The sequence below is a fragment of the Thamnophis sirtalis genome, unplaced genomic scaffold (assembly GCF_051295495.1).
Source record: "Thamnophis sirtalis isolate CommonGarterSnake01/CBP01778 unplaced genomic scaffold, rThaSir2_p1.2 scaffold_6, whole genome shotgun sequence".
Lineage (NCBI taxonomy): Eukaryota > Metazoa > Chordata > Lepidosauria > Squamata > Natricidae > Thamnophis > Thamnophis sirtalis.
Window position 1 is genome coordinate 27,718,187 of NW_028261386.1, and position 14,233 is coordinate 27,732,419.

A 14,233-nucleotide genomic window follows, 5' to 3' on the forward strand; every position below is an offset into this window, starting at 1 on the left:
AGGATACCATGGTCGATTGTTGCCTGTTTGACAGGAAGACAGCCATGCAGTTATGCAGGTGTCAAGAGTTGCCATAAGATTTTAGCTTTAGAAGTAGTCTATTGTGTTGGAGACTACAGATTCCTTCAGAATTTTTTTTCAAGGATTAGTGTAGGAAGATTGTGGCTTGGAAACCTTCTCAGAAAACATCTCCTAGTCATATTGGTTGTAGCTTTTAATTGCAGCAAGCATCCAAAACACTTATCATCTCCTCAGTGATCTGCAGGTCTAATAGCCCATCCAAATGGGTTCAGCATAACATCTCAATGGAGCAAGTAGGAACACAGGCTTCTGAACAAGAGTGGTTAGGAGAAGAGTAATTGTTCCCACCAATTCCACAGCTCATATATTTCAAAACATTCATTTGGTTCCTAATTATGTCTCACTGAACAATTATGAGGAAGACTTCTCCTCAAGCAGCTGATAAGAGGTAATGATTTTTGAAAGAATGGAATGTTTCCATTTCTTCCCCTTCTACTTGCTTTCCAGGAGGTAATGGAAGCGGATGCTATGACCTTAGCTTTTAATATTAGTTTCAAGCCAACTTTTGCACTTTCCTCTTTCACCCTCATTACCCTCTTGATTTTCTGCCATTAGTGTAGGATCATCTGCATATGTGATATTGATGATATCTCTCTTGGCAATTTGAATTCTGGTTTGTGAGCATTTTGCATTGTGTACTTTGCATATAAGTTAAATATACAGGTTCACAATACATAGCCTTTTAGTACTCCTTTCCCTATTTTGAACCAATTGATTGGTGCATGTCCAGTTCTAAGTGTTGCTTCTTGACCTCCATATAGGTTTCCCAGGAGTTAGGTAAGGTCATGTGGCACTTCTGTCTTTTTAAGAACTTGCCACACGTTTGCAATCCATACAATCAAAGGCTTTAGTGTAATCAAGTGGATATCCATAATCCAGTGAGTGTTAGTAATTTAATCTCTAGTTTTTCTGCTCTTCAAACTCAATTTATACTTCTGATAAGTAGTTAGTTTAGTTCACTTGTTGCTGAACTTTAGCATATAGAATTTTAGCGGGACCTCGCTAGCTTGTCAAAGGAGCACTGTTGCATTCTAGTTTGAATACTCTTTGACACTGTCCTTCTTTGAGATAGGAATGTACACTGACCTTTTCCAATCCTATGCCCATTGTTAACTATTCCAAATTTACTGCAATACTGGAGTGCTGGAGTGCAGCACTTTAACAGCATAATCTTTTAGGATCTTAAATAGCTGAGCCGATATACTGTCATCTCCACTAGCAGTTTCTATGTAGCCATCCAATTTCCATAGGTGAGAATGGGCTTGAAAATCTCTCACATCACTTCCTAGTATATTACCAACACCACATCAATATCTTATTATTATAGGTTTGTTGGATAGTCAGCCAAATGTTTAGACCAGATTTGGCACTTTTATCTGCCTATCAAGTCCTTCCCAATGAATGGGGGATAGGCAGATATTGTTGTTTGATATTATTAAAGGTTTTATCAAAATATTTATGATGTTCCAAGTAAGGTTGCCTTCTACTATAACTATTGACTGTTAGGGATTTTGTCAATGCCAACAGTGTTCAAGTAGTGTTTCTAATATCTTGGGTTTCTTCTTATTATTTATAAAATGAATGTAAATCATGAAACATGTAATGTCTATGAAAATAATAAAATATAATTAGTAATAATAAATAAATACAGATTCTAAAATGCCAATTGTATTTCTCCCCCATTTTTTATGCAGTAATTGGCCAAAGTGACCCTGATAACATTGCTTGTTTCCAAAGTGGTGCCTCCTGTATCATGTCCATTTCCTGGTGTACAATCAGGAGACTGTGCTTGTGGTCTGGTTTGCTGTACATGGTATGTCAACATTATATGCTTATATCTCTTATTCTGCTCTAAACAAATGCAGCAGTGCAAGATTGAAAACTACGGACTATGGCCTGGAGGGTTTCTTGGGGGTAGAGTGCCCCTATCACTGGGGGGACTTGAGCTCCCAGACAGGCATTAAAGTCACCCCCTATAAGGATGTACAATGCTGGGAATTTAGTTTCATACAAATAATATAGTTCTCCAGCATGCCCCATTGAGCCTTGATATTGGCTTGCCTCCTTGTCTGGGGAAGATAGACTAAAATTTTGCTGCGACCTTTCTTAATTAAAAGTGCTGCAGCTAAAGAGCCACAGGGGGGTAGTTCCACTGTCTCCACTTTCAAAGAAGTAGAGACCAAACAAGCTAGACCACCCTTAGGCCTCCCTGCCATAGATTGCCTAATAGCGGCCAACAAAATGGCTGTAAACCCTGAAAAGGATATCTTATCACAAGCCCAGGTCTCCTCATTGGATGAATGGATATAGTTAGCAAATTCTGCCATACCACCAGGATCACATTGGATGAATGGATATAGTTAGCAAATTCTGCAATACCAGCCTGCAATGTTCCACGAAAGGCACTTGAGTATGCGGTGGGGGGGGGGGGGGTAACCAGGTTTACTACTCATTCTGTGTGGTTACTTTTTCCAGAGCACCCTTCGGATCCAAAAAAATACATCTATTATTAGATGGCAGGGTCATCCTCATGGGAGGCAAAAGCAGGGGAAAGAGAGGGGAGGCGAGCCTTGCTCATGGGGCTGTAAGACTCTAAGCGCACTCCAGTTCGTACTTGTGGCATTGACTGGTTGCTTAGCTGGAAGGTATTCGGCAGTATCATCAAGCGGGGTTTGAGTTAGCCCTGCATCTCCAAATTTACAAATTAAACATTTTGGAGAAAATGCCAATGGAGTTTCCGCTGGTAAATCAGTATAAGCTCCCTGAAGTCCAAAGGAATCCTTGTCAGAGAGTGATAGACTCCAAAGCTTGAACTTAACTGCATCCAGAGGCTTTGTGATTTTGACTCTTTCCGAATGAGGAAGCGCATTTAAGGAGCCAAAGAGCTGCATCTCCTCCTGGTTCCAAAAGCCATCCTGACACAGATCAGTCCCATAGATAGGTGGAATCCCAGAGACATTGACCTGGGACCCATCTACCAAGACCTTGGGTGCCCTGAGCTAATGTCGCTTGTTTTGGGGCCACCTCTTCCCAAGTGATCAAATCAAGGGAAGTTTCCTGGTAAGTTGTTACCTGCTGCGAGGGGCTGATTTGGCCAGTGGTAGGAGGAGCAGTTAGCCTACCGTCTGAGAGAATGCCAGCTGAGGGTTTTGCAGAAGTAGGTATATAGCTAATACATGGTGCAATATCCTGAATAGCATTTAAAGTTGGCTCATTAATATATGCCATTAAGGATCTTTTGGGGGCAATAAATCTCCTGCCACTCACAAGTTGTCGATTACTCAAAAGTGGCTTAATCGATATATCTTTGAAGACTCTTCTTGGCAAAATGCCAAAGGATCTTAACCAGGATCCTCTTCTGAACAGTAGTTTTGGAATGTTAGAATTATTGAAACTAAGTAGCACTCTGGTGCAGTATTCAGGGGAGGGTAAAAGTTCGACCTTCTTCAAATCATCAGCTTTTAGTCCCAATAACTTTAATAGAGGATCCCTCTCCAGCTGTATTGAACTCCAGTAAGGTAAATTGCCGTTAATGGGATTAATGACGAGGGCCACCTGTTTTGGCTGTAAGACCAGGCGACTATTTGCGTGATAGGATGCGGAATTCAGTCTGTTGGTAGAATTTCGTTGACCAGGATTTCGTTGGCGAGTGCTTTTATTAAAGCTTTTCCTGGGATTTGGCAGGGAACACCCTGTCGCCGCCACCGACTGCCGAGCGATTATCCCAGAACACCCACTGGTAGTCCAGGAGACTAAGTAGTTTAAAGCACTTACTATTCTATCAAGCTGGAGCTGAATGTTCACTGTAGTTTCTGCAATCAGAAAACATTGCTGAGCCAAAAGTTCTACAAGGGTAGGCTCATGCAAGGGGTGGTAAGGGGCCGCAGTTTCAGGTAAGTCTTCATTCTCAGCTCAGGGAGCAGTACTCTCAGAAGCTCCCCGACCAGAAGACCGAGCCAAAACAAAGTCCTCAATCTTAGATTGCTTCAAGAAAGGTTGAAAAGCCAAGTCAATGGGAGATCTGCTCCTTTTCCTTATCTGCTGCCCAGTTTCTTCCCCAATTCTTTTCAGGGCCTCCATTGGGGCAGGGCCACAAAAAAGCGGTGGAATTAAATTTGGAATTTTTAATCCCTTATCCCGCATGGAGCTGACTCACTTAAAGTTGCTGAGTCATTTGTCTTCCGAATACGCAGAGGGATTTGTGAGCCTCCCAGCAGGCCTCCCAAATGACTCTCTTCAAGTTATGCCTGCCGATCCCATTCCGGGGAAAAATCCCCAAACAGTGCCAAAACCTCACAGCTGTCCAGCCGGGGAAGGGGGGAGGATGCATGACCCATAGTTGATGGAAGCTGACAGTATCCATCGATTCTCTGATGCCCCTGCAATCCAGTTCCACCTTCCTTACTGCTTGGTGAGCACTGTGCCGTCTTTGTTTTCTTTCCCCTGGGAGATGCCACCCCGTGGTTCCAAGTAGGAGACCAGTCTTGGTCTGTTTTATCACTTTGAGATAGAGAGTTTGCAGTGTCCATTATCTGAAAAAACTCTTCTGTCTTAGGTTGTCTGGGTGTTGTCGCAGCCATGGGTAGCTAGTTTTGTTGCTTAGTAGAGAAAACTTTCTTCTCATTCACTAATGAGAGCTTTACTACCTGGAGTAAAAAACTGGAGTAAAAGCTGGAGTAAAAGATGAACCTCTCAAGTAGTAAAATTAAAACTTTTTAAATTTAAAAGTTAAAAGTTAAAAATTGATTTAAAAGTAGAAAGAATGTTTTTTTTAAAAAGAATAAAAATAGAGATTTTTATTCTATTCTCTATTATTAATAGAAATTCTCTATTAATACTGTATTATGCCTTTTTTTAAAAAAAGTCTCTAGGACTCACCAAGGTCCTGCATAAAATTGATATTACCTTTTCAACATTAAAACTATTAAAATTAGATTATAATTATTCCTGGTAACTGAGCAGTTTTCATGTTCTTATGCTCTTTGTACTGATGCTCCCTCTTGCGGCTGACAGAGAGGGGAAAATCAAAATAAACAATAACTGCTTTAGCTACGCTAAATTACACATCTGATTAGCCTAAAAATATTTTTAACTGGCTACTATCTTCCTTCCTTTCCTAGAATTCCTGCTGGCTTCCACATGTCATTCCTCCAGGTTGCCAAAAATTAAGCCACCTTTGACCCTTGTGCTCCTTAAAGCTTCATAAATAGCCTCTGCAAAGAACTGCCCAGTACCACTTGACCTGACTTGGAGACTCCTGCCTCTTGAACTGGTTGCTCTGAGCTTTAGCCATGAAGGCTCTTCTCCTCCTTGTTGCCATCTTCATGTTTTCCCACCAAGCAGGTAAGGAGAGAAGCTAAAATGACCCAGATGGTCTAGAGGAAAAGTATACTTGAGACTAATCGCAAATACTTTTCACAATGATTCTTTACATATTTTATTTTTGGTATTGACCACCAGTCAAAAACCGTAAAGGGTATTTCAATCTACAATGTTAAGAAGTTTCTTCCCACCCTACTTTTCCAACAAGAAATGTGCAGAGGGATCATATCATCTTTTGAAATTCTTCAAAAATCACCTAGTATTTCCTTTTCAACCTCTTTTAAATTCTCCAGCCTGACTTCTATAATAATAAATTCTATAATAAATTTTCCAGCATGTCTTCTATAATAATGCCATGCCTTGTCTTAATAGTTTGCCATTTAAAAAAAATATTTTTCTTTTTCTTCCATCGTATCTGAGAGAGATACTTTTGGATACATAATAAATAAGAGAAAATAATATCTTATTTTGTGAGTGTATCTTCAGACTTTAATCTTAAAGCTGGTCTCCAAACAAATATTTGTTCTGCTTCATGACAAAATGGACCTGATTTATTGGATGTGCCCAATCCATTAGAATAAAACATTGATATCTCCTGAAAAGGAGGGAAACTTGTATTATTAAACATTATTAAACTTATGGGAAGACTCATCTGCAAGTCTTTCAAAATGAATGTCTGAAGTTACACTGACAAAATATTATTTTATGTTATTTATTATGTGTCCCTCAGGTATGCTGGGAGAGAAAGAAAAATATATTTTTTTAAAAAATGGGCAAACTGCTAAGAGAATTCATGGTATTATTAAACAAGACATGTTTATATGACACCCCCCTAAACAAATTTACATTTACATAAGTTGATCTACTATTAAAATGCTATGTTGCTTAACATATGCTTTTTTTCAGTAAATCTGAAATTTGCCTCTTGATTTCCCCAGTTTTCTCCCCCCATGAAAGGTTTATCTGCTTCTAATTCCCTCCCCCACCAGGTAATTCTGAAATTCTTCAATATCAGCTAGTTGAAAACCTCTCTTAAATTCTCTAGCTTCTCTAAGGGCCTTCACTTTCTGATGGAATAGCTTCAAGAGATTAGTTCCAGCCTCAGAATTTAATGGGGAAACTAAAGCAGTTGCAGAAATGATGGAAACATGAAATATAGCTGGTAGCACACATTATAGGAATTAAGATATGAATTATATGAATTATATGGTGAATGGTAATGGTAAACAATACTGAGGATTTTTTTTTGCAGCATATCACTGTTTCCCTAATTCTATCTTAGTTTATTAAGTTATTTTAAATTCAATATTCAAAGAGTCACTTCTAGATGAGATGGTGACACATAAATCCAATCAATAAATAAAATAATCTTTTTTTTAATTCATCATTTTTTTTTGTCTGCTAGCTTCACTTGATAGGTTTTTGATTCACACACAAAAAATTAACTCAAAAATCTGAAATGCTTGTGGTAAATGCTTAGCTGAATTTTTATCTACATGCTATACACTTGTTAGATAGTACTGTTCAAATTATGAAGTTTCTTGAAGTTGTAAGCATTCCCTCAGATGATCCTATTTTAAGTTAATCAAATAAATATATAGCCTACAGTAATGTTTCTTCTTGTTGTTGTCCTGTTGCTAAATTTTGTCCAAACCTATTGATTATAGCTCACCAGGTTGACTGGTCTTCCATTATATCAGTTGAGTTTTCCCAAGTTCATGTTCATTATGTCAATGACACTATCTAAATGTGTCATCCTCTTTTGTCTCTTTCTCCTTTTGCCTTCAATCTTTCCCAACATCGAGATCTTTTCAATTAGTCCATTCTTCTCATTTGGTGGCCAAATTATTTGAGCTTCAGATTCAGTATCTGTCCTTCCAAAGAACAATGAGGGTTGATTTCCTTTAGGATTGACTGATTTGATCTCCTTACAATCCAAGAGACTCCTCCAAAACCACAATTTGAAAGCACCAATTGTTTGGTTCTCTACCACCCTTATAATTCAACTCTAACAGCCATATATTACTGCTGGGAAATCTATAGCTTTGACTCTGCAAAACCTTTGTTGACAAAGTGATGTCCATCGTCTTAATATGCTGCTTAAATTTGCCATAGCTTTCCTCCCAAGGAACAAGAGTCTTTTAATTTCATAGTTGCAGTTACCATCTGAACTGATCTTGCAGTCCAAGAAAATAAAATCTCATTGTTGTTGTTGTTGTTATTATTATTATTATTATTATTATTATTATTATTATTATCATCATCATCATCATCATCATCATCATCATCATCATCATCATCATTTGTAGAATGAATGTAAATCATGGAACATTAAGATTTATGAAAATAATAAAATGTAATAAGTAATAATAAATAAATACAGTTTCCAAAATAACAATGGTATTCCCTCCCCCCCATTTTTTATGCAGCAACTGATGATTTTAACTTTGCTGAAACTGATTGTCCTATAGACGTTGGCTTCTGTCTTGACAGCTGTGATTATTCAGGAAGTCCCTACAGGTGTCCTTACGGTGGAATATGCTGTTTATGGTAAGTCAACGTTCTATACCTGACTCTCTTATTCTGCTCGAAAAAAATGCAAAAGTGTTTTTTTATATACAATTTTTATTGAAGAAATATTTTTGCAGGATTCAAGACTAGGGAAACATCAAGTTAGGAAAGATTTTAAAACAATCACAAAGAACCAAAGGAAAATATTTAAAGAAATAATGTTTGATCTTCTTTGCAGCAGTACAAATGCAATAAATTTAATTGCCAGGAAACATTTTTAATTTAAATACTACTAAAATCACTTTGGGTTTTTCTTTTTCTTAAGATGCATATCTCTCTGATGTAATGGTGTTGAGGATAACTTTAAGAACCTAATTATAAACCCAGGCTCCAGAGTAGGGAGCTCTACAGCTCTTATAGTATCTTAGTATCTCTTTATTATTGTTTTTTATTCTCAGTAATGTAAACCACCCAGAATTGGTCTCTAGCTGGGCAGCCTTATAGCTAAACCAATAACTATATCTATACTTACATCTTCATCTATCAGGCCAGGGCAACGTGTTAAATTTCAATTAAACTAATTTAGTGGTCATGCCTATGCACAAGAACTTAATCAACTAATGTCAATGCTATTTTGGTGCTAGATAAGGATTAACAAAATTTAAGAGTGATTGGACATTGGCTACTTGTGGAAACATAATGGCTCCAGCCTAATTCTCTTTTTGATTCCAAACAATGAATTAATTAACAATGTCTTATTCTTCTCATATTTTTCTAAGAGTTTGTTCTCCTATTAATAATATTTTTTTATTTCCTCCTTAGACACTATTAGAGAACAGAAGTGTCACTTGATGATTTTATCAAGTGACAAAGTAAACATGACAAAGAGCAATGTAATGCCACTATTGTCATGATGCATGTGCAATAGAGGAACAGCTGCTGTCATAATAATATGGCATTATTATTATTATTATTATTATTATTATTATTATTATTATTATTATTATTGTTGTTGTTGTTGTACAATTGTATCACAGCGGCCAGTTGTTTCGCCGGATTTGGCATTGGTTACTAGTCGGGCCCCACCCAGGGGCCTAGGACGTCATAACGTATTTTCGTAATATGCGTGCAGATCCAAGCAGTGCGGCTTTTTGCATTTGACTGATGGTGATTTTGTCAATTTTTAACTGTTTTAAATGTAATTCCAGTGCTTTTGGAATAGCACCCAGTGTGCCAATTACCACTGGAATTACCACTGCTGGTTTGTGCCATAGTCGTTGAATTTCGATTTTTAAGTCCTGGTATCTTGCGATTTTTTCATGTTCCTTCTCGGCGACCCTGCTATCACCTGGTATTGCGATGTCTATGATTGTGACCTTATTTTTCTCAACCAGTGTGATGTCTGGTGTATTATGCGCCAGTATTTTGTCAGTTTGTATACGGAAATCCCACAAGATCTTGACCATCTGATTTTCGGTGACTTTTTCAGGCTGATGTTCCCACCAGTTTGTTGCTGTTTTAATATTATAATTTTTGCACAAATTCCAATGGATCATTTGTGCTACTGAATTGTGCCGCAATTTATAATCAGTCTGCGCGATTTTTTTACAGCAGCTGAGTATGTGATCAACAGTTTCATCAGCTTCTTTGCAAAGTCTGCATTTGGCATCATCAGAGGATTTTTTGATTTTGGCCTTAATGGCATTTGTGCGGATAGCTTGTTCTTGCGCAGCCAGGATTAGTGACTCTGTTTCTTTCTTTAATGTACATGTTTTTAACCAAAACCAAGTTTGTTCACTGTCCACTTTATCTTTTATTTTTTCCAGAAATTGACCATGCAGTGCTTTGTTCTGCCAACTCTCCATTCTTGATTTTATCACATTATTGTGAATTTCGATTTTTAAGTCCTGGTATTTTGCAATTTTTTCATGTTCCTTCTCGGCGACCCTGCTTATTTTATTATTATTATTATTATTATTATTATTATTATTATTATTATTATTATTATTATTATTATTATTATTATTATACAATTGTATCACAGCGGCCAGTTGTTTCGCCGGATTTGGCATTGGTTACTAGTCGGGCCTTTTTATTATTTATTCTTCTTTTACCCAAACCCATCAGAGAACATCTCTAATGGTAAACTGCATTGGCTTTTTAGTTGATTTTTTCTTACATTCCTGTTGAGCATTATTTTTTATAGTTTGAAATCACTTTGAAGTATTATGATGAGATTTGTCCTTCTTGACCCGTTAAGTCATTTTCTTATACTCCCTTCTTTAGTTGTCCTGTGTGTTTCCCCATAGACTTGTTTTAAAATAATCCATCAAAGAATGTTTTTCTCCTTCGATTCCTTTATTCTTCTAGCATGACCTTTTATATATTTATTTGTTAAATATAATGTTATTTTTTTTTCAGTCAGCTTCATAATTTCCCATAGTAATAAAAAAACTGATGTAGGCTTTTATAGAACATTGTCTATTAATATTAGTGTTTTCAAAATTGATTTGCTGCTGACTTATGGTTCTCTCTCAATCTTTGTTTCGTTTAAATAAATGTCTATAGGCCTTCCAGTTATCTGCAAATAGATTTCAGAAGAGTTTGAAGAATTGTGAAGAAGGTATTGAAATAAGGTGGCTGGAAGAAGTGCAAGTAATTCTCCTTAGATACAAATATTTTGATTGAATATATAATCTGGAAAAAGATAATGGTTTAACCTGTTGATCTGTATATTAAAGCTCTATAAAAGCAATTGGAAATTGGTAATTATTATACTCCTTTACTGTATCAAACTGGCATTAAATACTAATTAGAAAAACTTGACCACACTGATATTAATAACATGACAAATGTATAATTTCCATGTGATTAAGTGGACATTATCTGTTACCTTGAATACTGCAAGTGCTTCACACACTTTTTGTTTAACTTTGAGTTGGACACAATTTTACAACATTTGAGATAATTAATATCTCAGAATTCTGTGGGGAAAATGATCATTCTTATATCAATAGCATTTTATAAGTGTACAGAAGGACATTTCTAGTTTTAAAGTCTAGAAACTGAGAAGACAAATTTTATTTAGATTATTAATATTCATTGGTTCATCCATTCAGATATTGTCACATACAAGCTAACATTCTTGAGAATGCTGCAATTCCAAGTCATTCAGTGTAATATACACATGTACAACTACAGGTAACACAAAACACTTAAAAATAAAATGTACTGTATATACTCAAGTATAAGCCTAGTTTTTCAGCCCACTTTTTGAGCTGAAAAAAGACGCCTCGGCTTATACTCGAGTCAGTGAAAAATTTGCCTGAAATGGAGGAGAAAAAGGGGCGGGGCCATGTCGCTGGGTGACGCTCGTGAATGGCCCAGCGCCCCTGAGTTTCCCCTCCCTCTGTGTCAGTTTGCCGCGCAGCGTGCACCGCACCATCCCCCCTCCTCACGTTCTAATGTAATGCAGGGCTATCTTACGATTCCCCTTCCTCCCCCTCCTGCCGCTCTGCAACGATGTCCCACCTCTTCCTTGTTATGGCAAGCAGCCACATAGCGATGTCCCACCTCCTCTGGTACAGTGATCCAATGATAGGAATCACTGTGCCGTGTGTCATAGGAGGCGGGACATCATCATCACAGCGGGACATCAGCATCATGAGGTGAGCGAAGTATTTCATTGAATACACCGGTATTGTGTGATAATAATTTGTTATGCAGAGCAAATTTTTACAATGGCTACTGTATATTTAATGGGCACAGGCAGGCTGTATATGTTATTCAATGGGCAATGGCACTATTGGTATCTATTTTTATTTTTGAAATTTATCGGTAGCTGCTGCATTTCCCACCCTAGGCTTATACTTGAGTCAATAACTTTTCCAGTTTTTTGTGGTAAAATTAGGTGCCTCGGCTTATATTCGGGTCAGCCTATACTCGAGTATATACGGGAAGCAATATTTGGGTTAACCTTTTCAGAAATTACTCTTTAAATAAAGACTGAATCCATTTGGGACGCCCCATAGGTTACTTTGAAAGCAACGCTAAAGAAAATGTATGGAAGTTTCCATAGAAATCCCTGGAGGATTCTGAACCTGGTTGATTGCTATCCTAGCCCATTAAATGTTTAGCCTATTCAAAATATTTTGATAACACTTTGGTTCTCTGTTTAAAAAGTTTTGCTTGTTTAGACATCATAGCTGCTGATTCGAGGCCCAAATAGGCTTTCCAATGTCTCTACCAAATGTATTGGGAATGAAAATTACAGAAATAATTTTCCTGGTTTTCTCTAGGGAAAAGAAATATTCACCAACGACTTGTTCAGCAAGCTATTTAAAATATTCTAAAGAAGAAACCCATATGATTTCTCTCTCTCTCTCTCTCTCTCTCTCTCTCTCTCTCTCTCTCTCTCTCTCTCTCTCTCTCTCTCTCTCTCTCTCTCTCTCTCTCTCTCTCTCTCTCTATATATATATATATATATATATATATATATATATATATATATATATATATATATATATATATATATATATATATATATATATATTGTTTGTTTGTCTGTGTGTCTCTTACAATTATATCCCATCTTTATCTAGCAGATCAAAGCAGCATATAGCATTTCCTTTTCTAAATTTTCCTTTTTTCCCAAGGTTTTTATTTTTTATTATGGATTTTGACATCTTTTGTAAACAAAGTGTTGTCCGGGTCTTTTCTTTTACATCCTCTCATATACATATTCCATTTTACATCATAGTTCTGTTTTCCATTTCAGTCATATTATTCTCTTTTTCATCTTAAACTTATTTTCTTCTTAATACATAAACAATATCACTAATTGCCCCTTCAAAGTTAACCAAATTTAGATGATGGAATTGATGATGAACGTCTGCGCAAAGAATTTTCACCATTTGGCACAATAACTAGTGCAAAGGTCATGATGGAAGGAGGCCGCAGTAAAGGATTTGGGTTTGTCTGCTTTTCTTCACCGGAAGAAGCAACTAAAGCAGTAACAGAAATGAATGGTAGAATTGTGGCCACCAAACCACTATATGTGGCTTTAGCTCAACGTAAAGAGGAACGCCAGGCTCACCTCACCAACCAATATATGCAGAGAATGGCAAGTGTGAGAGCAGTGCCCAATCCTGTTATCAATCCTTACCAACCAGCACCTCCTTCAGGTTATTTCATGGCAGCTATCCCGCAGACACAAAACCGTGCAGCCTATTATCCTACTAGCCAGATTACTCAACTTAGACCAAGTCCTCGCTGGGCTGCTCAGGGTGCCAGACCTCATCCTTTCCAGAATATGCCAGGTGCCATCCGCCCTACAGCTCCCAGACCACCATTTAGTACCATGAGGCCAGCTTCACAAGTTACACGAGTCATGTCAACACAGCGTGTTGCAAACACATCAACACAGACCATGGGTCCACGTCCAGCAGCAGCAGCCACTGCAGCCACTCCAGCTGTACGCACTGTCCCACAGTATAAGTACGCTGCGGGGGTTCGCAATCCTCAGCAGCATCTTAACACACAGCCTCAGGTTGCTATGCAGCAGCCTGCTGTCCATGTACAAGGTCAGGAACCATTGACTGCTTCCATGTTGGCTTCTGCCCCTCCACAAGAACAAAAGCAGATGTTGGGAGAACGTCTGTTCCCTCTTATCCAAGCCATGCACCCTACTTTGGCGGGTAAAATAACTGGTATGTTGCTAGAAATTGACAACTCTGAACTTCTTCACATGCTTGAGTCTCCTGAATCTCTTCGTTCGAAGGTTGATGAAGCTGTAGCCGTACTGCAAGCCCATCAAGCTAAAGAAGCTGCTCAGAAAGCAGTTAATAATCCAGCAGGAGTTCCAAGTGTCTAATAAGACCCAGGACTACGTATTATTATATCGCTTCACCGAAGAAAAAAATCTAAACATGGAAAAACTACTAAATATTGAGAAAAACATTGCAAAATATAAAATAAATAAAAAAAGGAAAGGAAACTTTGAAGCTTATGTACACAACAAATGCCAGGACTAGCAAAACTGCTAGTCCTAGATTACCTATTGATTTAAAATCCAAAAAAAAAATAGCAAAAGTTAAAAAACAAATTAATGTTTTATAAACCCGGGGAAAAGAATTTTCAGCACAGTACAAAAAATTTAAAGCATTCCTTTCTTTAATTTTGTAATTTACTGTGGAAAAGCTCAGAATATCACTACTGTTGTAGTTAGCAGTAAGGATTGATAGCTGAGCAAAGAACCATAATTTGGATTATAAAATTCTTGCTTTAATAAAAATTCCTTAAACATTAAAAAAAAAAAAAA

At 37.3% G+C, this 14,233-nt stretch overlaps 1 pseudogene; it reads left to right on the forward strand.

The window, feature by feature from the left end:
• Nucleotides 1-12,779: 12,779 nt before the first annotated feature.
• LOC148044917 (polyadenylate-binding protein 1 pseudogene) lies at nt 12,780-13,983 on the forward strand (annotated as a pseudogene).
• The last annotated feature ends 250 nt before the right edge of the window (nt 13,984-14,233 follow it).